General features: G+C 36.3%; 1 protein-coding gene across 3 annotated transcripts in view; it reads right to left on the reverse strand.

Annotated features, from left to right (window-relative positions):
- The window catches only part of LOC138699679 (uncharacterized), a 153,031-nt gene that overhangs the window by 84,506 nt on the left and 42,878 nt on the right, over positions 1–25,647 (reverse strand). Inside the window, exons 2-3 of one of the 3 annotated variants that reach the window (XM_069825757.1) lie at positions 16,536–17,662; positions 16,334–16,443 (exon numbers count right to left, since the gene is read on the reverse strand). The exons of the other annotated variants lie outside the window; for them this stretch is intronic. The gene's annotated coding sequence lies outside the window, so the exon portion shown is untranslated. The remainder of the gene's footprint in view (positions 1–16,333; positions 16,444–16,535; positions 17,663–25,647) is intronic. 3 annotated transcript variants of the gene reach the window in all.

The raw sequence follows: 25,647 nt of genomic DNA on the forward strand, positions 1-25,647 counted from the left end.
AAGGTAACAGAATAGACGTGAGTCCCATTACGGTGTGTAACTGAAATCGAAGATTCAATAAGTTTTGTTAATTAAATACGGATTAAGAATTTATTGCGGGGAAAGAGAAGCACCTGGAGTGAGTCGTTCTTCGGCGACCCAACTGTTCGCAAGACTTGCCAGGCACCGAATACCGGTCCGTTACGATCTCACTGCACTATGGCCAGAATGCCAATGTAACTAGAATCAAGTCGAAGAGCGAACTGCTGCTCTTGTGTCAACAATAGATTGGAAGCTACGTCATCATTGACGAAGACTATTCTCCAAACTGGTTGGGATCTAGAGCGTTCATTATTATAGAATTAAAATGTAATTAAACCACGCAGATCCCGGAACGAGTACAATTAAAACCGGCCAACTGGTTTAACTTCAAAATTAAATTCCGGAGGACGATATTGATATGAAACTGAATTGAGAAATTAATTTCTTTACAGTTTACTACACAAACTGATTCATTGGTTTCCAAAGCGAATTTCTTGTTAGGATTTACTTCGGCCTATCCCTGTTTCAGAAATTGTAAATTAACTACTGTAAGTAGTTATGGTTATGCATAGAGAAGTAAAGGCTGGTTCACAATAAACCGGGAACGGAAACGAGAATAGAAATAATATTAAAATAAATGTATTTAACCTTCCTATTGTGAATGGGTCTAAATGACCCATTGCATTTACTAAAATTAACACAAAACCTACAAAAACAGCGATAATGTGACAGGACTTTGAGTAATCCTAAAAAACATCATTAGGAATATTTCCTATTACTTTTAGCCACAAAAATATAGTACTTCGTCATATTTTTCACTTTGACACATTTATTGTGTTTGGGTCATTTAGACCCAGTGACGGATTTTGATTTTAATTATGAGTTACGTGCTGTTGTTGTGTTCCGATACACACTCACACACACACTCACACTCTCTCACATACTCACTCACACACACACTCACTCTCACACACTCACTCACTCACTCACTCACTCACTCACTCACTCACTCACTCACTCACTCACTCACTCACTCACTCACTCACTCACACTGATATTAGACGGTGTGTACACATCTGCTGGATAATCACTTCAAGAACTGTGGGATAGTATGTATAGTAGACCTGTTTTCTGTGCAACAGTATCACTTCAATTTTTTCATACTACCAACAGGTTTCTAAGGTTTGACAACAAATCAGTCCGACCAGTTAGATGACGTCAAGATAAATTGGCTGCTATTATATCTTTTTTCTACATGTCAAAAATGTTCTTACCCTACCAAGATGTCACAGTATATGAGCAGTTGTTGCCATTTCGAGACAAATGTCCCTTCCGCCAATACACACTTTCAAAATCCAGAGGCAAGTATTGGTATAAAATTGTGATATAAAAACAGCATAATATGTTTGCGCAGCAGAAGTGTGCAAAGCAAAGCCAGAAAGTGGACCACGAGAAACAAACCAAGGCAGAAATGTTGGTAGCATTGAAAAGACTGATCGAAACATCACCACGAACAATTTTTTCACCGGCTATATTTTGGCCGGTCCCATGCCGTGGCGTCGTGGTCTAAGGCATCCTGCCTAGGACTCGCGTTATGGAATGCACGCTGGTTCGAGTCCTCATGAGGGAAGAAATTTTCTCATGAAATTTCGGCCAATGTATGGGACCGGTGCCCACCTAGCATCGTGATGCACTTGGGGAGCTATGATAGGTAGCGAAATCCGGTTACGCAAACCAGCTATAACGGCTGGGGAGCTCATCGTGTTAACCACGCGATACCTCCATTCTGGTTGGATGATCGTCCACCTCTGCTTCGGCATGTGGCCGTGAGACCAGCAGCCGGCTAGTCGGCCTTGGCCCTTCGTAGGCTGTAGCACACAGATTATTATATTTTGGCCGAGGAACTTCTCAAGAGGAATCTAACGTTAGTCAGAACTTTGAGAAAAAACAAACCATAAGATATGCAGCTGAACTGCACGAGACCAGGGTGTCCAACCATTTTCGGATTTCAGTCCGACGTAACTTTGGTGTCGTATGTGTCTTAGAAGAATAAATGAGTGATTTTGCTGTCCACAGTGCATCACGACTGCAGTGTATCTTCAGAAGAACACAGAAAGCCTGAAATCATATTACATTACAACAAAACGAAGGGGGGGATTGACACCACGGATAAACGTGCCAGTACCTACTCTTGCAAAAGGAGTACCAAAAGATCGTCTGATTGTGTGTTTTATAATGTACTCGAAATTGCAGGAATAAATGCTTATGTATTATATGTTCATGCGAGTACAATCCAAACAAATTGTACAGATGACGATTGTTCCTGAAGGAACTGGACTAGGCCTACAATTAACACAAGCAATGCGAGAAAAAAAAGATGAAAAGAAGCCTGCCTCAGAAGATAAAACTAAGCTTGGAAAATGTTCCAGGAACTAGTTCAGAAGAAAGTGCAGCAAAAAGAAATGTAGACCGAAGAAAGACCAAATTACTATAAAAATGCAATAGGTGCAAAGCGTTCCTCTGCCAAGATCATGCAAATATTTTAGGCCTATTGCAACATTTGCATAGACTAAATAGGTAATTATTTTGTGTTCAGACATTGGAAAATAGGATATTATTTGCTTTTTTTGAACCAAGGCTTAAATAAAAGAAGATGTTTTACTATTATATCCATTTTTCAAATCCTGGGTCAAACTGACCCATTCACAACATGTGTGACAAAGTTTCGAACATAATAGGAAGGTTAAATGTGAGCATTCATAATAGTTCACAGTAGTGTGTACCGCGGGAATCTTGTTTCAATCAGATATAACTTTGAAATGTAGGTCTATGTCTGATTATATAAAAATATTTTCAGTATGAAAAAAAGCATTATCCGCTAGACTAAAATAATACTAATGCTAATAATAATAATAATAATAATAATAATAATAATAATAATAATAATAATAATAATAATAATAATAGTTTTGGTAAAATTTTTCAGAATATGTTCGAAACTATTTAGTCTACAAGGTAGAAGAAAACTAAATAGGTTTCTTTTGAGAGATGAATCAGAAGGAAGGGTTAAACATAAAAGTCTAATATCATTGCAGTTGTTTGTAAACGATTTTTGAGATATTCATACAAATAAAAGTGAACATATGGCAACATTGTAACACGTGTTCACGTAGCAGTAGCGGTTGAATGTCAAAATTATGTAGGCTTTACGTAACTGTACGAAAGGTTCAGTAATCTAACGCATCAGAGAGGGACATTGAATAGGATCTTTTTGAGGAATGAATCTGGATAGTGAGTTAAACATAAAAGTCTAATATCATTGTGGTCTTTTGTGAACGGATTTTGAGAAAAGCAGCACTTTTAGTTGAATTTTAAAATGCATATTCCAGCAAAACGGGAGACGTTGGAGAAGTGATATTGGGGGATTTTGTAGAGCAAGTGCCAACAAATGTGACCTGTGTTGCTTAATTACGTAACAAACATAACAATGACAAACAGTTAATTTCAATTAATATCGGAAACAAGTTATGTGACAGGAAGACGTAGCAACCGTGCATTCAGTGGGAAGAAGCAAGTCGGGAGCAAGACTAAAGTGGGAAGGACAAAATGCAAATGCCTATTAGAGCTTGCAATGATTTTGCTACAAAAAATAAATGAAGCCATATTTATATATGTGGTAGATTATCCCTTACACCTTATAGCTTATTGGAATAATATGTTAAATTTAAAACATCTGTATTTTTTTTTAACAATTTCTAATTTGTTGACCAAAGTTAGTATTCTTATCCTGCATAGATCATTTATTACATCTCTGTCTCTGTGCAAGGTACAGTTTGCGGTGAAGGGGAAGAGAGACGGCAAAAGATTGTAAAGCTTTTTAATACCCTGACGTCCACTACTACGCCACTTAAAATTTAACGGTCACTCTCCGGGATAGACATAATGCAACGACTGTTCGAGCCATAAGTGTTCAGCAGCACTTCTTGCAGATTAAAGCTGTAGAGATGACATAATTATATTTTCTCTTGACCAATGAGCGGCGTTTCTTAGAAACAGTTGTGAATTTGTTGTTACTAGTAGTGCTATTATTGCTACAAAAGAGAAAAATTGCGAGAACTGTAAATATTAAAATATTTCACTTCTATAAACTCATAAGATATAAAAGACGAGCTGGTTACTTACTTCACTCAAATGAAACCAAGGCGTTAACCTTCGCTACACCATGGTTGTTATTTATTGTAAATAAAAGTACAATTTTTTAACTGAAATTAAAATTTATTTATCAATAAAGTTGTGTGTTCATTTGTTCGCACCTGCGTCATATTAACAGCAAGTGCATGTAAATAATGTGTAGTATAAGTAGGTTGAAACTATGCCTGTGAAGTGAGGTAAAATTGACTATAAAACGAAAAGAAAAAAAAAACATGATATAATCTCGATTGTGATTTTAAATAATTAAAAATACATAAGAATTAATGGAGAAAAGATAATGAAGTTTAAGAAACATTAATTGTATCTCATACCATGGTTAAAATCCTCTTTTTATGGTCAAGTTTATCCCCATTTACGGTGGGAAAATATTTAATTTCGGGAAACGTAGGGAGGAAATACGTCACACAATATACCCTATAAACCATAAGGTTTTCCATAAAGTACTCTTGCTCCCCCTCCAAGCAAAAATTGAAATGATACCACTGGTCCTGATAGTACTAACAGTAAGTCATTACTCGGGACAAATAGGAATAGCCTACCGCTGGTGTCCGATGGCACCATTATCATATTTATATGTGTGTTTCGGAGGAATCGGGGAGTGGAGAGGAAGAGAGAGGGCATGTACACAGCCTGCCAACATGCAATAGCCTACCTACCCGAGACATGTATGAGTAACTCGGAGCGTGAATTTACATCGAAGTACAGTATAATCGTAGCACAGAAGACGGCCCGGAGGAAGGTCATACATACCACTACATGTTAAAATGTTATCCATAGATGGGAAGATGCGCTATGTTATAGGCACAAATTGTCGCATTCTTTTGCTATATTTTTGACCGATTTTTCTCTCTTTCCCACTGCTTTCGCTGTTCTCTCCACATCTCTTTTCAGAGGAATAGCTAGACCACTCTTTTTTTCTTCTTTACGAACTTATATTATATTATATATTATCTTTCTACTTTGCGAACATATTTTTTCCGCTGTACTTCCTAGGCGGAGTTTCGATGTTCGAAAATTGCACACAATGCTATGATAAAATACTTCTGAAGCAGTGTTGCCAAACGTACGATCTGGATCATGCATGTGCGATAAATTTGTATAAAGTACGATCATACGATCCAACCTGCGGATAGTGCGTAAAATGTAGGGTGTTTCCGAGGTGATGTCACAAACTTTCAGGGATGATTGCGAAAGGCACATGTATCAATTTGAGATAAGGAACCATGGTCCGGAAATGGCTGGGTCGAAAGTTATAAGCAAAAATAGTTGTGTGGAAATGCAATTGTAATTTGGCACCACGTGCCCTTCTTCCCTTAACTTTTGGAACAGTCATGGAAAAATGATATGGGCCGGATGACTCCTACGTGGGTACTTATCCCGATACAATCTGTGAGCTTGTCTACTGTTCCCATTGGCTCATACGTATTCGAAAATCAGGTCTGCTTATTTCGCTCTCGTGTACTCCTCCATTTCACTAGGACTAATCGATTGGACACTGCTGTCTACAGACGTGCATATCAGGACCGACCATGTACGTTACACATTACGCTATCTGCATTGCTTTAGTGTAGTTTCCTGTCCTCATCCCTCAGATAGCGCATTGAATGGAATACTGTACGTAGACAACGTAAACAACGTCAGATGAATACAGTATGTGTAAGATGTACAGATAAATACACATACATAAGGTGTACAGAGGAATAAAATTATTTCATTTCCACAGAACTATTTTTGCTTGTAACTTTCGACTCGGTCATCTCCGGACCAGGATTCCTTATCTCAAATTGATACATGTGCCCTTCGCCATCATCCCTGAAAGTTTGTAACACCACCTCGGAAACATCCTGTGTATATATTATATATATATCTTCTGCATTAGGGGTATATTTCATTTATAGGTACATTTATAATAGTTCTGCATGTAGCACTTCTGCGTTACAAGTACTGTACAAGTCGACTGTCGCAAAACATATTTCTATAAACATTGCTCTCCTAGTTTCCAAGTTCAAGTAACATGGCAGCTTGAGTTTGGTAAACATTCTTATGGCGACAAGGAATCACGTAGCGTCCATTACTAAATGATGCTGACAAACATTCCTTTGTTTATTTCCAAATATCTCAGAGAAGTGGTCTCTCCAATCCTTTCAATAGTCTAAACATAATTAATGACTAGACTTCGGATTTTAGGTAAAAACCTATTTTAATCCTTAAAAGATAAGTTCATAAAAACTTGCAAGTACACGTTTCATATGAAACTATGCCTAAAATTGGTATTTTAATAGCACCTAAAATGCCTATTTTGACGACAAAGCCTATTTTGACCTATTAAGTGTGTTTTATCTATAATAGGTCAAAACATCCATTTTTATTTCGAAAATTTGTATTTTAAATTCCAAATGTGTTCCTGGTTCTGATTGAAATAAAGTACGGGATAAACTGGAGCAAGTTCTGCAGAGAAATGTAGGACTGAAGACCTGCGTACTGCTTCAGATATCCTAGCAGGGAAGAACACGGATTTACAATGTAATATTCCTGTCCAACTAGTGTCAAAATTGAAATACACTCCTGTTACTTCAGTGGATGTGGATCGTTCAATTTCAGCACACAAATTAATTGTGTTGGTGACAGACGGGTTTTTAGTTGAACATTTTAAAAAGTATTAGTAGTTTATTGTGAAGCTAATTATGGACATTACCGGACAAGGCTTGATAAAAATTGATTGTATTTGACTTGTTTGTGTACTTAATTTATGTCTAAAACTTATTTCTTACATTTAATTGTTTACTTTATGTATAACCAGTTAGATATTTGTTGTTCTTGTACTTTTAGTAGTAGTGGTGGTAACGGTGTATAAGTATTTAAGATCATTAAATTCTAGAAGTGAGTTCCTGATGATTTGGAACATGTTTTTAAAGAAAACCTTATTTTTAGTTAGAGCCTATTTTCAATTCTTTAGAGACTATTTCCCACACTTTAAAGCCTATTTTAGGGAACTAAAATTAAATTTTAACGACCTAAAAATCCGTAACCTATTAATTACTATTACCACATAAGCATGTAATAATTAATAAGGTGGTTGTAATGTTTTGAGAACCCCGTAACAAGAAAAAGGAATAAACATATTCAATATATGAACCTATTTTGTATATACAAAGGAACAAGAAACAGCCTGTTACAGTACTTGCTTGTGCTAGTTGTGTTTCGTGGTAGTGCACGGACAGTAAGAGATCAGGTGTCATTGTGATAGGCTCTGACATGAAATAGGGCAATGGAATCAGAAAATAGTGACGTGATCCTAGTAGGTCCTACTTTCAAAAAAATATACATCAGGTGTACCTAAATATACAGGACGGAAACAAAATTGTAGAAAATTACGGTAAACAATTCTTTGTTTTAAAGCTTGGTTTTGCTCTGATTAAACAAACTGTATACAAGCTAGATATACTGTAGGTTCTGGCTCTTCTGTTCCTGCTGTTGTTGACCATTCTGAAGATCCTCCCAAGGTAAGGAAGGAGACAACAAAGTGTTTAAAAATCATTTTATATGCTGATATTTAATTTTTAACAATTATTTCCTTATAAGAATAAAAAAAATCGCTTAAATAAAACACTGTGCAGGGAGTTTAGATACAATAATCAAAATAGGCCTATTTTATATTTAGTATATGAACCCCCATTCAAGCTTCAGAGTTGGCAACGCTGTTCCGAAGCGACTTCCTTTCCGCACAGTGACAGAGCAGCAACTGTTGCATCAATATTTGCTGTTGAGTGTACTCCCGATATCGCAGCGCAGTCGAGTTGATTTTTATAAACACGCGGCCGCACAGTGGTCCAGAATGCAAATTTAGCGGAACAAACTAATACCTTTTCAGCTACCTAACAGATTTTTATGAAATTTTACACAATAGTTACAGGTAGCATACATGTTTTGTATACCAGCTCTCGTTTCGTTGATCTATAAGGGGAACTAACCCTTATATGGGGGCGCAATTAGACAAAATTAGTAACTTTTCTCATATCTAACAAGTTTTTGTGACATTTTTACACATCGGTTACAAGTAGCATATGTTTTGTATACGAGCTCTGGTTACATTAGTATAAGGGGAACTACCCCTTATAGGGGGAGCAATTAGACAAAATTAGTAACTTTTCTCATATCTAACATATTTTTATGAAATTTTACACAGTAGATATGGGTAGCATAATATATGTTTTGTATACAAGCTCTCATTACGTTGCTCTAAGGGGAACTACCCCTTATAGGGGGCGTAATTAGACAAAATTAGTAACTTTTCTCCTATCTAACATATTTTTATGAAATCTTACACAGTAGTTACAGGTAGCATATATGTTTTGCATACAAACTCTTATTACTTTGGTCTAAGTGAAACAACCCCTTATAGGAGGGCGCAATTAGACAAAATTAGTAACTTTTCTCCTATCTAACAGATTTTTTATGAAATTTTATACAGTAGTTACACGTAGTAATTACATTTCTTTTGTGTAAAACTTTGATTACGTTGGTATAAGAGGAACTGCCCCTTATAGGGGGATGCATTTAGTCAAAATTAGTAACTTATCTTATAACAGATTTTCATGAAACTTTATACAGTAGTTACAGGTAGTAAACTTGTTTTGTTTACAAGCTCTAATTCTCTGGATTGTTTTTGTTTCGACCTCATACTTGCTGTACTGGAAAAGCTTTCTTGAGCAGTTACGACTTTTTCCAGGGGTAAGTTTTCTCTCAATTTTCATTACTATCACGATGAGAACCTACTTTAATAAGTAGTTCACTAAGACGATGTTCATTTCGTTAAAAAAAACCTCATATTCCTTATCCTCTTGCTCTCCAACGATAAATTATGTTATGGAAAAAATATAACATTTTAGGTACTATTGCACTTTTGGGCACTCGGGAAGCTTATTTGATACGTAATTAACAAGCTGCCACCTTGAATTCCCTGAATTGTACTTCGGAAGCAGATTCGGTTCACAGATATTTAAATAATTGTAATCGAGTAAAATTGCACTACTGCACCTGGCAAGAATAGTGCGCATAATTTATTACTTCCTCAAATCTGCTCACCTTAAGACTTAATTTAAAATAGAGTTAAATGCTCCAGGAAGTGAAAAAAAAAAATATTTTGGGACGGAACAAAGGGTCTATTTTTTCTCTACCTTAGTCAAGTCTGCATTTAATGGTTATATTTATATTTTGTCCCGTGTCCATTCATGCTAATTTGACATGCTATAATAATATTAAATGTAACAAAAACAATTAGTGTTACATACCTAACGAACTACTTGACATGCTGATATCAAATATGAATGGAATCGACCACTTACAATAGAGTTAAAGCACAAAGAAAACGGCAGACTCGTAGCACTTGCTGACTAAGAATGCTGGGTGGCGAAATGGCGAAATGTGGCATGTTACCGACTTCTTATCTCGCTCTGCAGCCACCTCCGCTGATTAAGATTATCAATTGAGTGTTACTCAGTTATATAGGAAAAATAATTTAAGGGTTTTATTCCAATTTTTGCATGTCATTTTTCTACTTTTGTCCCCCTAAATATGGATTTTGGACCACTGTGCACCGGTAAAGATAGCTGTCCCGAGTAGTACTGCTATATAGGCAATATATTAATAGTTGTAGTAATCTTCTTCCTCCTGTATCAGTAAAAAATAAGAATCTTTGTTGCTTATGATATCGCGTGCATTTCCGTCACTACTGCATGCTGCCATATTCTTGGAAGTGACACGAGCAACCAATTGTGGCCAATTTAGCGGCAGTCGCACACCCCACGACACATCTGGAGGGGAAGACGTTGTCACAGCGTGTTCGTCAATTGGAAGCTACCACGAAGTGACTACACAACATCCCTTGATGAGGAAAGAATAATAAAATCTTCCGTCAGTGACAGAAGTCACAAAATCGAGTCATACCAAGTGGGTTACAAAGAGGCTGTATCTGAAACCTAGTTCACTGTCAATATGGATTGTTATCCACATGAATGATATATTAATTTTATAAGCTTGGCACACACACTGCAACATTACTATACGCTAACGGTACCGCATTTCCAGAGGTCCGATTTCTTATATCTAAAACTGGTCCAGAAGAAATAAAATTATCAAAGTAGGTCGAAAACTCTATGTGGGCCGATTATGCTTTCTCAAATACATTATTGTTAATTAGTCTGTATGCTGAAACTAGCACGAACTTGTAGGTCGAATAACTTAATATAGATTGAAATAATGGTGAGCTACTATAGCTATGATCGAAGCGAGTGAAACTTGAAGACCAAATCATAGAGACGGAAAGCATTGTAGTGGTGGTAGTGGTGATTGTGAAGATCATAATCGAGATCATGATCTTTGATAACAATTTTGTAACAACACGAGAAATGCTTTCTAGATAATCGGTAGTACTGTACATACGTACAACAGTTACAGATCATCTAGTGTAAGCAGTATTATTTGTTCAACTTTTATACTACACTACCTGCTTCTGCTAATTTTGTGATTTTTAATATGAACTTGTGTTGGGCAAGCCCGTGGTCCAGAAAACGTTGAGGTTTTCTCCAGGAACTCCGGTTTCCATGTGGCATTCCAACAAATCTCCATTTATCCATTATTATCTCATCTCATCACGGGTATAACCGAGCTCCTACCACGCCGTAGCGGAGAAGTGAGAAATATGTTCTCAAATTGAAACAGCGGAACGCCGCCATTTGTTTGGAAGAAAACGCGCGGGATTTCGAAACCGCTATTTGAATACGTGTTGTATTGCGTACCCGAAAGCTAAATGTTTTTATTTACAGGAACAATACTTCCTTTCCGATATACCTTTCATAACGTGTTTCTGCTGTCAGCAGAATTGCTAGGTTTTCTGGGAGGGAAATCGGGATATCAGAAGCTAACTTTAAGACGTTAGATTTATCATCACTTTGTCATAAGATTTACAGTTGTTTTCTGCAAAGTAGGGTTCGCGTTCTTTTAATGTAATATTCGCTTCCTTGAGAAACACTAAAATACGAAGGACACATAGTACAGTGAATACTATAGGCTAATCCTTTTTTCTTTTATAACCACGAATATGTTTCAACCATTCGCTACTAAATTAACTTTGCAACTTTTCTTTTTCGGAACCGGTACTGCAACAGTATATCTGACGATGAAGGAATTGTATGTGTCTCTTATTAGTGTAAAATACGATATCAAAACGCTATCTTTTTTTGCCACTCAATGCACCTAAAACACAAAATGGTTATGAATTGCGAGAGCAAGAACTAGGTACCGAAACGGATTAATCAACAGTGAGGTAGAACTAGGGGAACTATTATCTTGCGAGTAGAGTTGTCTTACGGCAATCAGCTGGGTTACCTCATAGACTTACGGTACTAAATTTCCGCGGGTTACCTCTATGTTTATAATGTTACCATTTGAGTCAATATATAAATAAAAATATCGGATAATAGGAAATGCAGACTAACTTGTTTAAATTACGTTCTAGGCTATTATCCCTCAAATCGGGATTTTTTTCAACCTCGACCCGCTTTATCCGGATTCAACCAGGCTGTCAGGCTTGCATAATTTTCATAGAAACTCTGAATGTGAATATTCATAACCACGGTTAATAAAAGAATTAATGTCTATTTTTTAATTTAATCTGTAGGTTAAACTGCGGTATGAATCAAAAAGCATTATTATTATTATTATTATTATTATTATTATTATTATTATAGTAGTTAGTAGTAGTAGTAGCAGCTGCAGCAGTAAGTAGTAGTAGTAGTAGTAGTAGTAGTATAAAAACTGTTTCGTTAATCCGTAACTAAGACAAGAGTTAGGCCTACTTTCAATCAGTCATATTAAAAAATTAACTTTTTGTAATTTATACAGTTTCTGTATCTTCAAATTCGGCGAATAATTATTCATGTATCCACTGAAACAACAGCTGTTTGAAGAAAAGGAAGGGTATGGAGTGGATGAAGGACAATAATGTATACGGTAGTAACGTAGTTTAAAAGGTATCAACTATCTTCGAAATGAGTTGAACAAACTGAGTGTTTCATTGTAGGATAGAAATTCTCTCTGCGGATTGCACCTATCCATTTTCGGTTAAGGGAATCTTTATTCAAAGCATAAACAGCATATAAGTAGAATAGTTTGTCTTCTGTAAAATAATGCGGAGCAAAAATCATTGTAGAAATTAAAGATTAATTAATGAGTGAAATGTGATATTCCTTCCTTCTTTATCTTTACATCCGTGTGCATTGCTGCAATTAAAAACAGCACACGAACGATCCTGTACTTATTCATCTCAACCAAACAAATGGCCGCCCGTCGGCTGTTCAATTTGGGAGCATAACACTAGCGCCAGTGAGCGGTCTAGCGGTTATTTAGTAAGTCTATCGGTATAACCACAGTCTATTATATACAGTCACGAAGCTTGAGTTTTGAGGGTGCTAGAAACAAGAGACTGTGACGGTACTATTTTGCATTGCCTGTAATGAGGCGATATTAGCGATCCTAGTGGTGAGGAACTATTAATGTTTGCATATTTACTACGTATTGAGCTTCGCGACTGTATATACCAGACTGTGGTATAACGTAGACCAGCCTTCTGTGGCGTACGCTGGGCAACGATCTACACAAATGGCTTCATATAGGCGAATGACGAACAGTCAAGTACTCGCCATTAGTAAAAAAAAGATGTGTCATATGTTTCTTGTGTAACAGCTACATCCATTAAACGAGCTGTTTATATAGTCTTTACAAAAAAAAAAAAATGGATTTTGAGCGTACGCTATCACTTCTTAAAAGCCTGTACTTGATACTTCTCTCATAATTGGCTCAACAATAGAGCGTTGGTATTCCATTCGGGTACTCACGTTTCTCTCTTTCACTTCAACACTCTCCTCCTCATTTCATCTTTCATCTTTCATCTGCAATAGTTAAAAACAGGGTTGGATCAAGTCTTGGGGGTAGGATGGGTTTACGTTGCTGATATATGAAGGACTAAGGGCCCGTTCACACGGTACGAGAATTTCTTGAAAAGGACATTGATTCGAATCGGTTTCGTGCGGACAGCAGTGTAGCCTACACAATGTTCGATTTTTCCCCATATGTAGCTTAAATTTAATTATGCACGGGGAAAAAGTCGAACCGTGTGTACATTGTTGCCCGCACATAAACGATTCGAATAAATGCTCGTTTCGAGAAATTTCCGTACCGTATGAACAGACTCCTACGGTCCGGACCGTGGAGCTTATCAAATACTCCTCTGAGGGTGAGACCTGTCAGCACGGATTCACGAATGTCACCCAGATCACCTGTCCGACTTGGGACAATAATCGCATATATAGAGTGCACAATAGGCCAAAGCAAGCCTGAATGCAAGGTTTTGTCCTGCGTGCAGTCCTCAAAACGGCGAGTCAAGCTAAACCTAAGTGCATGAATTCATCCCGGGTCAGGTTCACGAAAAAGCAAGCGAAGTCAAACCCCAAGGCCACAGATCAATGAAGAAAATCATGACCTTATCGGGAATCGAACCCGTGACCTTCCGGTTTGCAGAGTAACGCTTAACCGCATGCCCGACAGAACAAGTATGTAAATGAAATAAATGCAACACAACAGAGTATGGCATACTTCCATCTCCCACGAGTTACTTTCATAAGGAAAGTGCGAAGTATCCGTGACGTCGGTCTAGAATCGTCCTAACAAAGCCGTCTCGTGGCAGCAGCCACGTCATAGAGCTTACGGCACTAGATTTTTGTCCAGTTCACTTGAGAACGATATACTGTTAATGTTCAACTGCAGATGGTCAATGGCTCGGATCCCTTGCTCCACAAATGATGGTTTCCGCAATAACGCCTTTAAAGAGAAGAATGGTATGCCTGGTGTTCAAGTTACAGTTCAAAGAACTCTCAGAGGGTGTTTGCAGTTCTGCCAACATTCTCAAGTGACTATGTAACGCCATTTAAAAGGCAATTCTACGTATAGCACTTAAAAGGCTTTCCCTATCTTGGAACGAGACACACTCATTCAATTTATGGTTTTTAAATGAATTCTTGGCGTTTTCTGTGTGGAAATAACGCAATTTAACAGGATCGTTATGGACACACAGAATTGTGAACAGGAAGAGACGACAGAAATACACGACTAGCTTCTTTAATGATGGAACTTATTCACTCAGTTACAGTAGGTTAATGACTTATTCACTGACCGGAAGTGATTAAGAATACGATGTACATTGGAATTACACAATGACCACATGGAAAAAACTAAGCTATCTCTTGATACAGCTGTATAGTATCTACAGATAGCCATTTCAAGAAATTTTGCAGCATTGATATTGGAGACTGGAATAAAAAAGGCTGTGTGCCAATATCTTTGAAAATTAGTTTTTCAAACAAAAAAAAAAAAATTAATGTCACTAGCTGACTCCACTGAGAGAAATGGTAAGTCCCGTTGTAATTTTATTTAGAGTCTAGTTTCCCATAGATGTGCAAAACATATAATATTACATTAGGACCTACTAGTTGCACAAGAAAGCTCTGTTTTCTACGGTTTGTTTCTTTGACACTTACAGCCTTTTTAAGTCCAGTCTTCACTTCTCCTACGGGATGTCGTTAGTGGAACGGATAAAGCGTCGGCTTTCCACGCTGGTAATCTGGGTTTGAAACTTAGCGTGTCCAAGTGGACATCGGCCAACATCCGGAGCTACGAGATCGAACGTAGGCTTAGATCGCCTCCCAACGTGCACCGATGGGAGGGTGACCAGATTTTCAGACACAAAAAAGCAGGACGCATTCCTAAAAACGGTTCTGTAAAGCGCGGCTTTGGGTTTTTGCTACTCGCTTTACATATACGAACTAGAGACAAATCATTCAATACTGAACTTAAATATAAATACAAAAAATATCGAAATATTCTAACAAATGTTATAAAATACAAGAACATTAGCTATTATTTCGAAAAAACTAAAAAAAACGATAAAAGTGATCCTAAAAAATTTTGGCAGACAATTAGAGAGGAAACTAACTTAGTACCGAAAGTGAAAGATGATATTATGGAATTATATAATAAAGATGGTGTATTAATTACGGACAAATTTGAAATAACTCAGGAGTTTAATAATTATTTTTCAAATATTGGCATTGAAATTGCTTCTAGTATAAGAACTAGGAGGAGTGGTAATTTTTGTAATAATATGAAATAACTACAATATTTTATGTTTTTGTTCCCTGTAACAGAAAATTAAATAATTAAACATGTTTCCTCATTACAAAATAATACAAGCCCTGGCGAAGTAACTATATACTCCAAAATATTTAAACTGTTCCATACTTTCTTGGTTAAACCGCTTGTTCATGTATTTAATTTGTGCTTCTCACATGCTAAATTTTCAGATAAATTAAATTTTCTCTATTTTCAAATCAGGAGATTAAAAATGCATGAACAATTACCGTCCAATATCTATACTCTCATGTATATGAAGGGCTATTAGCAAAAAGGGGGAATGTCCATTTTTATTGCTTTTGAGATATTAAGGTTTTAAAGTTTAAATCTTTTGTACTTTTTTATAAAATGAGTTTTTATTTTTGAATTTATTTTCAGCTTATACCTTTATCAAATATACATATCTGGAACAGTATATTATAGCCTTGATACACATTCCTTATTAGTTAAATAAAAAATAGAACCCAAACTCACATTTTGTTATGTTAAAAATGGGGAATGTCCGTGTATATTGCATTATTGAAGACTGAATGTTAATTGTTAGAAATCACAATAACTATATAAACTTAGCATGGAATGAAATTAATTTTCTTATCAATTCTGCAATGCTTGGGAAAAGTGGCATAAGTCAATTTCCATAATTTTTTTATTACTTTATTGAGAACTTACGGAACATCTGATCGCTTGGGAAAAGAGACATACGTTTTTCTCCCATTACAATAATTCATACAGAAAAAAATCAAACTGACATTAATCAGTGTGAAGACAGTTTTTTTTCCTTCTAATGTAAAATTAACATTTTTGACTTGTGCCACTTTTTCCGAACAATACAGAATTAATATCACATTTTTCACACCGATCAATCCTTTCTCGGCAATTTTTCATAGAATCCTCTTGCTTCCTCTGCACAGAATTTGTTGAATTGTTGAAGATCCTTGTACCTCTCCTTTGAAACTGGTAATGGATCTAAAAAGAGAAGAACAGAACGAAATATTGAGAGCATGAAATATTTGCAATAACTATTCTCGTTTTTATTTCAATGAAAAACTTTCATTTACCTTTGTATGTTTTTTCTGGTAAGATGAACTCTCTGCAATGTGAAGAAGCAACTTGTTGTAGCGATCCAGGGGTGTTCACTACACTCTCCTCCCATGATCTATTATAGGTGGTCCTATACTTAAAAAATCTAGGATGTGATCAGTCTGCAACAATTTCCTTCACTGGTCGTGTTGCGAAGGGACACTTTCGAAGATATTTCTTCTCCAGAAGTGCTGACCAGTTCCGAACAAAGCTTTGGTCCACCTATGTTACTGTGAAAGGACAAGGTTTTTGTCTTGCTAGTTGTAGTTTCTGGATCCAATCGTCTGGCAGTTCAGCTCCTTTATGCTGATTAACTAGCCCACAATTTTTATCGCACTCTAAGTACGAATGACCACGTATTGGGAAAGTTATTTTTGAGTGAGTGTATTCTGTGAGTGTGATGCACAACGTAATGCATTAGTCTAAAAACTGTAAAATCCAACCTGTCTGCGATAATATGCATCATTCGACGTAACATTAGGTAGATTCAAATTTTTTGATAGTCCATAGCTATTGCCTCCCGTTCCGAACATTTTTCACTGTTTATTTGAGCTGCTCTTTTTCCTTATATAGAAAACATCGGCCTTCAATTTATGGATTCTGTTGGATGTGGTAAGATCCTGTATTTTCTTCTCAACTAATTTATATTCATTATCAGACACTGGAACATTAACTAATTTTTTCTTCAGAGATTCAAGTTCAGTTACAAACTCATCACATACACTACCGGTGTCAGTTCTGGGATAACCAAACTTTATGTTAAATTTTTCATTAAACTTCTGATAAGAAACATTCAGATTTGGATACCGCTCTCCGAAGTGTTTATGCATCTCAGTGGGAGATATATGCATTTGGAATCATGTAAACTATAATGACTCTGTCTCCCTTTATATGATGAAGTATGATCACACACAGCTTTCAACGTATCCTTACTTACACGATTTTTTCTGTTTTTGTGGCTACCTTGGCGATCTTTGGGTGAGACTCCTTCTTTCAAGTACCTCTGAATTACTTCTCGCCTCTTCTTGGTAATTCCATGCACCGACACAAAAGCTTTGCTGCATACAGGAACTTCAATCATTGCATCCTTCCTCTTAACCCGTACCTTGTAACCATAAGAATTGACGTGAAATGTAGCATCTCCCTCAGGTTTCCTAGATCTTCTGTGTTTTATTGAGTTTACAGAAATAACTCCACTAAGATACGAATTTTATTCATTATGTGTTAACTTGTTGAAATTTTTAATAATCTGGTCTCTGTCAATTTTCGGTATAACTTGAAAGCACTTATCTTACACATTTACAATCCTCACCAGTCTCATTGCTCTGAGCTAGGAGTTTTTTTTTTAACATCAGTTAATCTACCCAGTCTAGGTCGTTTCTTGGCCTGTGTAGATTTTGCCTGGCTTTCCTCACTACTGGAAGACATTTTTCACAAACTTCTGCGTTGAAATTTAATAGCTCTGTAATACTGTGTAACTAACTCACATTTAAACATTAAGTCAAACTCCACAGTCATTTAAACGAAACAAAATAATGTGTACATTTTTTAAGCATCTGGAAAGAATAATTAGCTTAATTATAATTACAAGATTGCAAAATTTACAACATATCGTACATTAATGGACATTCCCCCTTCTTCAATATAAATCTTTGGACATTCCCCCTTCTTTTAAAAAAGTAGAAAAGCAACAAGACCTGATATATTTGCGACCGTGCACGTTATTGCTTGGAAACGTTAGTGAAACAAAGTACATCGAATAAAGAAACCGATGGTGCTAATATCTCAATTTTCGACAAAAGTGGACATTCCCCCTTATTGCTAATAGCCCTTCATATCTAAACTCTTAGAAAAATGCATGAAAAGTCGTCTATTAAATTATTTGGACAAATACAACGTACTTTCTTCAAATCAATTCGGTTTTCGAAATAAACTTGGCACAGATGATGTATTTCATGTGTTACAAATAAAATCATATGTGAGTTAGACCGAGGGAATAAATGATTGGGTATATTTTTGGATATTCGAAAAGCATTTGATACAGTTAACTATGATATTTTATTAGAGAAATTAAACTTGTTAGGCATTAATGTCATGTTCTAAGTTTATTTAAGTCATATTTGAATAACAGAAATAATGTAACTAAAATTGATAATGAATTTAGTTTTACTCAACACATAAAAATAGGGGTCCCTCAGAGCACTGTTCTTGGTCCAATTTTATTCTTGATTTATATAAATGATTTGTTATTAACTAATTTACGCAAATATAATGGGGTTACATATTCATATACAGATGATACCGTAAGTCTTTTTGGTGAAAAATCTTGGAAAGGCACTTATATTAATGCGATTAATGGATTACAGGTAATTAAAGAATGGTTTGATTCAAACGCTCTTTCCTTAAACGCATCCAAACAACTGTTGTTCCGTTTTCACTAAGGTTCAGTGGTCTTAAATCTCCTCAATCTCCTTTTAGACTCAACATTCATCATTATGGTTGTTCTTCTCAAAATTGTGAATGTCCCATACTAATCGAATTCTCAGAAGTTAAGTATTTAGGCATTACAATCTCCCAGCATTTACGATGGAATAAACATGTTACGTATTTATGCAATAGATTACGTAAAACAATTTATATCTTTGTTATACTTCGGTCATATTTACCAGTTAATATTTTACGTCTCATTTATTTAGCTTTATTTCAATCCATTCTCCAGTATGGAATTTTAGGGTGGGGAAATGCTTGTAATTCTAATCTCACTCCACTAAAACTTATTCAGAAAAGAATAATTAAAATATGCCTTAACTGATTAATCACCCGAGCTTTTGTTCACTGATTTTAATGTTTTGAAAATTAAACAAATTTATTATATTGCCTTATTAAACTTCATACATAAAAATCGCAATAAATTCAAACTGTATCGTCATAAATATGGAACTAAAAGATCCGATTTTATACGACTAGAAGAGTCGAAGTGTTTCACAAGCACAGCTCTTAGCCATGGTACCTACTTTTGTCCAAGGTTATATAATAAAATAACTGAAAACACCCACATTATGGAAAATGTTAGATCAGAAATTTCAAAAATAGCGTTAGGAATTTAATTTTTAAAGAATATAGGTACATTAAATTAATATGTATATGTATTTGTATGAATTAAGTTGTTAAAATTGAAATTATATTTTTTAAAGTTTATTTATTCCTATAATTTTTTTTCCTTGACCCACTTTGTGTCAAATAATTATCTTTGTTTGGGTTAAGTATGTGTTTAGATAACTCTCTGAGTACGAGTTATTACTCCTTCAGGGAAGAATTAAGACTATATTTTTGTACATGTTATTTTACTAATAAACAATAAATAACAACAATATCATATACCTAAACTGCATACTAAACCAGTAATCAGTTTTAATACAAACAAATTTTCAAATACGTAGACTAATAGCCAAGGTGCGAATTGACGGGGAGGAGGACAATACCAGGAATCGTCCCCCTCTGGAAAACCTGACGACACCTGCTGAAAAGGCACTAATTTTTCTTCCTAGGGAGAACACTTAAGGCCTCCCCACACCAACGCGAAATATTCGCAGCCGTGACGGCGACAAATATTCGCGTATACAGCGGCAAGGAAATTCGCAAGTTTCCCCACACCAAAGCGAAATATTCGCAGCCCTGGCGGAGACCAAAATTTTGCGTATGCAGTGAAATATCATGTCGTAGCTCCTATGATAGTCAATCAATCACACTGTTACTTTTATGATTGCCAGGTCAATGTCTGAGGAAAGCATAGAACAAATTTTGAAATCAAAATTGTTTATAAAAGCGGGGGGGGGGGTAATAACTTCGAAGTGATCTGTTCAAAATCGATATTTACATCTGCAAAAGTGGTTAGCGGCAAACATTTTTATTTTTCACTTTAGATGGGGAGTCAAAGCGAATGAAATGTTGAGAGAGAACCGAAATTACTTTTAAAAGTTGCCGCTATTCAAAATCTTTACTGGTTTTCAAGTTACGGCGAGTTAAAAAAAAAAAAAAGAGTATTTTCACTTGGCGAAGAACTCAAGACAACCTCTTGTTTGTTAATATACTGTAGAAATCTTCGTTCTGATTTCAAATCCACTTACAAATACTTCCATCGCTTATATTGTTTTAATTATGTGTTTTGAAATAATTATAATAGTAAATATTTAATTGAATTTAATTAAAATATAAATAATGCAATTAAATATTAAAATAAACGTAATCACAATATTAAAATAAATGTAATTATAATATTAAAATAAATATAACTGAAATATTAGAATACATTTAATTAAATTATTAAAAGAAAATAATCAAAATGGTGAACGATGATATCCAGTATTTAGACAGCCTTAGATGTTAGGCTTACGGTTGCAAACGTTGTCAAAGAACTTATAGTTCTGGAGGAGAGAACACAGAAAAAAATGGGTGAGAAAGTAAAGTTCACGTAAAAAAACATAAGTGCATCAGAAACAAGAAGTTAAAGATTTCTGAAAAGATAAATTACCTATGAAACGAATATTCAGATAATCTCTCATAACATGAATTACCATCCCAGCACGTATAAATAACTGAAAATAGTGAAATGAAAGTCAAAGATCTTTTATTGGTAATATACAGGCTACAAATTTTATACAGCCATAATAAAAAATAAATTGGCTCAATTCTATGAACATAAAATTACAGAAGAACAAAATGGCTTTCGACGAGGTCGCTCTTGTTGCGATAGTTACTTCACTATGAAAATTGTAATAGAAAAAACAGAGAATTCAATATTAAAACACATTTAGCATTCATTGATTTCGTTAAAGCATTTGACAAAGTAAACAGAAGCATTCTTATCGAAATTCTACGCCACGATAATGTACCTAATCAAATTATCTCCAGTATCTACAACTTATATAACCAGAATGAAATTACCATACAAACTGAACATGAAACACCTAACTGGGTTCCAATAAATCAAGGTGTTAGACAAAGATGTGGACTCTCACCACTTTTGTTTATCATATATATAAACCACATCCTCAAAATTTGGAGGCAAGGCCAACATGCCGGAATACAAATCAACCGGAACATTTGTCTCGACACTCTGCTGTTTGCTGACGATCAGGTTATCATTGCAATATGAGAAGATGAACTGCAACGAGCTGTCCACAACTTACAAATAATAAAAATAAATAGCAGATACTACTTCAAGTCGTCTTTGTTGCCCATGCACACTTAGAGAATACACTACACATAAACAGGATAATAAAACGACATAACATCATTCATTCCCTTCTTGCTACTGCTCTCCGAAACAAAGGTTTGGAAGTTTACGAAGAAGTTCATTGTTTAGCTCAGCCGTGGCGAGAATGCGACTCGCGAGTACATTGTGGCTCGCAGTGAGAGATTTCTCTTCCTTCTAACCTTCCCCAACCCCCACCCTCTCACTCACTGGAGTCAAACTCCGTTCCATTTGTATTTGTCTCTTACCTGCGAGTGGCATATGTCTCTCTCGAAACCACGTATCTCTACAAAAACGAAAGTTTCAAATAGGATGGGAGGACGCATTTTTTTGCTGTCAATATGATGAGAATATTAAATGTATGATTTGTTCACGAGTATTACGAGGAAAACGATTGTATAACATAAAACGGAATTATACTACATGTTACTCATTGAGACGGTTCCTCGTATAGGATGAGGAGATTTTCATTAGATTAGTATTTCGTGTTAATATTCTTATATGGATAGGATGCGCGGACGTGTAAGTTAGTTTCAAGATCTGAGACGGAAGTAACAGGTGGACAGGAAGACCGAAAGGAAGCTAGGCGGACAGGAAACATGTGTCCAGGCGTGGAGTTGACTGATGAGGGAATGTATGGACTTTGCCTGCGGGTGGTCAGTAAGATGACGCCAAGCCAGGTTCCAAAAGAGATGATCTGGTATATGTCAGAGAATTGTCAGGACGCCGGAAGTAGGAGATGTTCTAGTTAACGAACAATTTTTGAAGAACGCGTCTTAAGTGACGTAAGTGTAATCATGGCCAATCAGGATTCTTAATAGAGACACGTGATATATAGATAGGAGGGCGAAATTCTATGTTTGGTGGTTGAAAGTAGGGGATAGATTTGGCAGATAGACAGAAGGCATATAGAACGCGTACGGAGAAGTTGCACTCCACATATTCTCGGCAAACCTAACTCGGAAGTATAACAATTTACGGACTTAGAATTTTTTAGTGGGTGTAGTAAGAAGTCGTGTGTTGCATTATTATTATAAGTCTGAATTCTTTCCTCTCATCACGTTATCAACTGTCCGTTATATTACTGGTGTTTTATAGTACAAAAGATATAATTACGTGAACTCGGAAATTAGTATACCAACTTGCGGGAAGTGAGAGCGAGATATTATACACTTGGACGCGCATTTCTGCTAATCTGAAACGAACACTTAATAATAATAATAAACGTTTTCATAGTTCTTACCAACAACTTCTGGTGTGCGCCTACATCATTTCAACCTACGAGCACGTCTCCCAAACCCCATGTCCCGACCGTTTTTGCAGCTGACCTGGGAATCTCATACCTCTACCGGAGTAATCTCGAGGAGGCTGGCGCCCAAAATTAATCAGTGTACATAGTTAATTATTGACATCGACGTGCCTCCTCAAGATACTTTCCGCATATTTCGGAGCTGGCAGCCGAGGGCAAGGAAAGGCGTCGTGGGCACCAACAACGACGACGACAGACGACCGTCGCAGACATGGCGACCCCAACGACGACCGACCGTCGCATCATGAAACATTAAAATTTAGCTGTTAATAATAATAATAATAATAATAATAATAATAATAATAATAATAATAATAATAATAATATCATCATAATCTCTGTACGTCGAACCTTTTTCAGCCGATGTACGAATAATGCGGTTAGCTCTTCAATTTTTCACTGATTTACTTTGTGATATCAAATGAAAGCTAGATGTAAGGACTGACAAATGTTGAACTTTCAAATCTTTGCCAAAAAATAAATATCCGAAGCTTCGTTCTTTCGCTTGCTCTGTTGAAGCCATGTTCGCTACAACTTACGTTTGTGAAAAATATTTTCAACAATGAAAATAGTAAAAACCAAATTTAGATCACGACTGACAGACAAATACCTTCGTTATCAACTACGACTGGCAGTAAGTGACATAATTCTTGATTTTGAAACTTTGTCGCAGAGACATTCTGAAGACAGTTGACTTTAGATTGTGATATTGTTCATTTATTCTTCATTCCTTTCTTCGTTACACGTACTAAACATTAGTTTGTAACCTTATACTCTATAAAATTATATTTAAGCGCTTGACGTAAGGAAAATGAAAATCCGTTAATAAGTCAGACAGTTGCTTCACTTCCCCTTCGGGTGTCCGCCTCCCTCCATAGGTGCTATGCACGTTGCAGGTTACACAGTGGCTCGGCGCATAACTACATTTTCGCCACCGCTGCGACATCGCCATCAATAGGAAAAAATCTGTAGCAGAGATCATCGACCCTACAATACGCTTTGAACAATCGAAAGCACAACCCATGGATGTTGATAAAGAGAAAAAATAAATATACGAGTCAACAATATCTTACTTCCGTAACCAATACAACGTTTATGAATCATGACTTCCGCTGCTGCCACCTTTCTAGCGCGATCATTTAAAGTAGGACTTCTAATTTTAACGAGAAGCTCTTCACAAGTTATGCAAGTGTCAATTTGTACTTACTTACTTACAAATGGCTTTTAAGGAACCCGAAGGTTCATTGCCGCCCTCACATAAGCCCGCCATCGGTCCCTATCCTGTGCAAGATTAATCCAGTCTCTATCATCACACCCCACCTCCCTCAAATCCATTTTAATATTATCCTCCCATCTACGTCTCGGCCTCCCTAAAGGTCTTTTTCCCTCCGGTCTCCCAACTAGCACTCTATATGCAAATTTGTAGTCTGTAAAATTGTCATGAAAATAATTTAGATAGTACTTGTATTTAATAGTAGCATCGAGATATTTCTCTTTAACTCATACATTTCTTTGCCTGAAGAAATATATTTCTGTAACTGTATCCATTTTGCATTGCATTGCTTGAACATAATCTCCGTTTATTACATCCATTACTGTCTGATAAAATAAGTTTCTAAGTGCTGGCACAAAATGTCAGGTGAGTTCAGTTTAGAATTGAGCCATTTCTAAAATGAACGATCTGCGGGACAGCTTGATTCTCCAATATTCTATTGCTGAATTGAGCCCATTTCATACTGAATGGATGGGTCTACCATCTAGGAACATATAGATGTAGAAAACTCAATTGTGGGAAAAAAGTGGAATTGAGCCCTTTCTTAAATGACCGATTCAATTCAGATTAGGCCTACACTTTGTGATAAACGAGGCCTACTTTTTTTTAGTAGGTTATTTAACGACGCAGTATCAACAACCAGATTATTTAGCGTTGATGGAATTATTGATGGCGAAATGAGGCCAAGGATTCGCCGTAGATTACTGATATTCATCTTACGGATGGAGAAAACCTAGGAAAAAATCCAACCGGGTAATCAGCCCAAGTGGGAATCGAACCCGTTCTCGAGCGCAGTTCTGGATCATCAGAGAAGCGCCTCTGCCGACTGATCTACGCTGGTGGCTAAGCTAGCTTGCTAGCTATGAATACTGTAGGCTATATAGACGACACTTCAGTCACACAACCATGATGCAAGGCTTAATCATCATTACAACTCGTAATTTACTAGGCAGCCTTAACAACACAAATTTCCTTTTTGGAACACACGAGGAAAGGGTGCATTATTAGAAGGAAAGTTTCCTTGTACTATGAGCCCATTCCGCATATCCGTGTTTTCTCCGTCATGTCACTTCCTTCGGACCCGTTCCTCTTCTCGTAACCTCCACGCTGTCAGCCAGTTTGCACGTGCTTGACAACCCGAATTATTGCAGGGAAATGCCACACAGTTACTGATGGTGTGTCAACTCACAGTTCTTTCTTACTTTATCTTGTATCACCTCCTCCTTTTGATACAGACATCTTTTTAACGGGGGA

This window comes from Periplaneta americana, chromosome 1 (genome assembly GCF_040183065.1).
Source record: "Periplaneta americana isolate PAMFEO1 chromosome 1, P.americana_PAMFEO1_priV1, whole genome shotgun sequence".
In the NCBI taxonomy this organism is placed as follows: Eukaryota; Metazoa; Arthropoda; class Insecta; order Blattodea; family Blattidae; genus Periplaneta; species Periplaneta americana.